At 40.2% G+C, this 3489-nt stretch overlaps 1 long non-coding RNA gene across 1 annotated transcript; it reads left to right on the top strand.

The window, feature by feature from the left end:
- Positions 1–1750: 1750 nt before the first annotated feature.
- Positions 1751–3489, top strand: LOC141615076 (uncharacterized). Its single transcript, XR_012529602.1, has 3 exons — positions 1751–2010; positions 2622–2691; positions 3202–3489. It is a non-coding gene; the product is annotated as an uncharacterized LOC141615076 (long non-coding RNA).

Here is a 3489-nt window from a genome sequence, read left to right as displayed (position 1 = left end):
TCATCACACCAAATGACAACGAAGATGACTCCACTGATCATTTGCTCAAGCAATTACAGAAAACAAAGGCCGATCTTTCAGTCTGGCAATTAGTAGCAAGCTCATTCCCACATCGCCAAGCTTTACTGCAAGCTTTGGCCAAACTAAATGTAGCACATAACTCCACTCCTGAAGATGTAGTCAACTTGGTCTTCCAAGAATCACCTAAGGTAAGTAATCCTATTACTTTCTCAGATGAAGATTTGCCACCTTTTAGCGCTAGTCACAACCTTGCTCTGTACATCACTGTCATTTGTCTAAAGAAGAATGTGCCAATGACCTTGGTGGATGATGGCTCCGCGGTCAACGTCATACCCCTCAAAACGGCATACAAGCTAGGCATGAAAGAGTCGGATTGGACACCTACCAATCAAGGTGTGCGTGCATATGACGGTACACGACGAAAGGTGGTAGGACTTGTCAACCTAACCATAGCCACGGGACCAATCGAACGAAAGGTTAGTTTCCAAATAGTGGACATTGAAGCTTCATTCAACATACTTCTGGGAAGGCCTTGGATTCATGCTTCCAAAGCGGTAACGTCCACCCTTCATCAAAAGATCAAGATCCCACTAAACGGCAAAGTAGTGACGATCACTTCGTCACCCATCAAGGCAATAATCGAAAAACAGTCGAACAATCAAGTCCTTGCGGATCCCGTATATGAACTTGGGGGCTTCGAAAGTGTAAGCGTCATAGAAAGTGAGTTGGCACCCTTATACTATAATCCCTACTCTAACTTGGTGGTCAACCACATACTCAAATCCCAGGGATACTTCCCTGGAATGCCTTTGAACCCTATTCGGAAGAATACCTTCGCACCATACAAGGAAGGCAACTCAACAAGGATACCACTTGGACTAGGGTACAAACCTACAAAAGAGGAGGTTCTCGAAATGCTCGCCCAAGTCCAAAACCGCAAGAACGTAGGAGTCCAAATGAGGCCCTATCTCCCTACTTTAAATGGGTACTTTGTTCAAGAAGGAAGTCTAGAACTCTTTCACGGATTTCCCGAACCTTGGCATTTTCTCGAGAGGAAGTTAGCCGGAATCGAGATCTTTCACGATTGCTACTTCATCCCTCCAGAAACGGTTCCTACCGTCAAAACCCGTCAAGCACCTTGCTTAGACGAACAAGCCGTTAGCCTATTGTTTGGAGAAGATCGATTCGTTAAGGCCGCGCAGGATGAGATCATTACTATGATACTTCAAGACGATCGCTTCAACCCCACCGCGTTAATCACAGAAACCGACGCAAGACAGCAGAAAGGATGGAGAAAATCTATCAAATGGACCAACAATCTAGGAAGACTCTTCAAGCTCACCACTGGAGAAGGAGAGATGTTCAAAGGAGAACCAGAAGACGATGAGTTCGAGTCGGAGTCGGAGTCAGAGTCGGAGTCTAGAGAAGTCACTACTACAATTCAAGGCAAAGAGAACGCCCCTTCAAGAACGGTTGATAGCGAAACCGGTCTCTTTGTTATTTTTAGTTTGGCGGGCATATAGGATTCCAATAGAGAATGGTTGTTTGCTCAAACCGTTCTCATACATTAACAAAGAGAACGGTTAGATTTGACCAACCGTCTTAAAATATAAAAGAGACCGGTTATATATCCAGAACCGTTCTCCTTGATAAAACAAAGAGCACGGTCCTTATCCTCGGTCGTTCTCTATTAAATCCCTAAAGACCCTTTACGCTTCATTCATCCCAACTCATATGTCGTATAGTCATCATCCTTTCCTCCCTTTCCTCTCACTCCCTTTCCTCCCTTTCCACCGCCACCACCCTCGTCGCATCGTCGGTGGCCATTCATACAACTGCTTTCTCGTCGCCATTCGTCCACCGCGACAACTCGCCATGACGATTGACGAAATCGTCTTTATTGTCTTCGCCATTCGCCAAGCCGCACGCCGACTACCGCTGTCGCCTCGTGTTGTATGTGCCTCCATTCAATCAATTCCTCCTTAATAGGTACTTATTTTTTCACTGGTTTCAATTAATTAGTTAGGGTTTCATGAGTAATTTGATTTGTGCTTAATTAGTTGCATTAAAATGTTGTATGTTTTTTTTTTGGTTATTTGATGATAATATAACATAATTGTTGTGGTGATTGAAGCATTCGGCTTAAATTTTCCAGTTTGGAAAGCCACGCTCGATTCATCAGTTGATGCAAGATAATTCAAGTTTTGCTAACTTATGTTCTGTAATTGGAAAATGGGGCCAATTAGAGTTATTGAATTTAGGTTCAAGAACAACGGTTCTTGTTATCTTCGTTAAAATGTTATAGTTAATTCGGCTAATTAGATTAATATTTTGTAGAATTTTAGTTATTACAGTAGCTAATATGGTATGGGTGGTGGAGTTTTGATTAATTAGTTTTTCTTTTCTTAGTTCGATTATTTTCGACAACCGCTAGGTTTTGATCAGTGCTTATTATCGGTAATTCTTATGATAAGTATAAGGTGAGTCCTTAATTCTGTATATTTTTGTTTAATAAAGGTTCTATATTGACTTATCTTTAGACTTTCCCACCTCACATGCTCTACTACTATATTGATTATTGTCGACTATGTTTGTTGCAGATGTGTGCATTCACTAGCATCAGTATAATGCTTGTTCAGTTGCTTTCTGCAGTACTTTCATTCTGTAATGGTGTAGTGTAATCTTCTAACTGGTGATGTTCTACATTCAACATTCATACCTATACATTTGTATATTAACAAGGACCCACCTGAACTTGTTAATTTTACAAGTACTTCAAAATGCATGGTTTATGACGATGATATTCTGCATTCATTGAATTTAATAAACTTTGGGGGTTGTGAGTCCATTAGTTGGGTATATGCGGCTTTGATAGTGCTATATAAGGGTCTGTCCGTCTGTTCTCTTCTTGTCTAGCTATGAGCGAGTTAGACCCACCTGACTTGTTAATTATACAATTACAGAATTCCATATTCAAATCTTATACGACTGTGTTGTTTGTGCCTTATTCAAAGGATTATTGGTGGCGTAAAGTTTCTCGCTCCAAGTCTAAGTTAATAGATGCTAATATAGATTGGATTAAGATACATCATTTGGCTTCTTGTCTTCGCTTATCGCAAGGCCCAAACTATTTTTGTTGTTCTACAAACGTATGATGGATATACATTTGACACTTCGCAGGCTTACCCTTTTTACCGAAATGATCGTGTCTCTACCCAAGTTGTTTTCAAGTGATCATTTCTTTTATTGGTCAAGCTTTTGAAAAGGTTAGTATATATAATTACTGTGTATTAAATATCCTTATATGGTGTAAAAGGTAAACAAACCTTTGCTCTGTTTCTTTCATTGTTGAAGCTCTTGAAAAGGCTAGTATGGGAACTCCTGCTCTTGCTCGGTTAGTTGGATCTGATAAGTGTTTGATATTAATTATTATTTGAATTTATTCGATCATGTTATTTCATTTGACTA

The sequence above is a fragment of the Silene latifolia genome, chromosome 11 (genome assembly GCF_048544455.1).
Source record: "Silene latifolia isolate original U9 population chromosome 11, ASM4854445v1, whole genome shotgun sequence".
Lineage (NCBI taxonomy): Eukaryota > Viridiplantae > Streptophyta > Magnoliopsida > Caryophyllales > Caryophyllaceae > Silene > Silene latifolia.
Note: the sequence above shows the minus strand (reverse complement) of the source record. Positions and strands in the feature narration are given on the sequence as shown.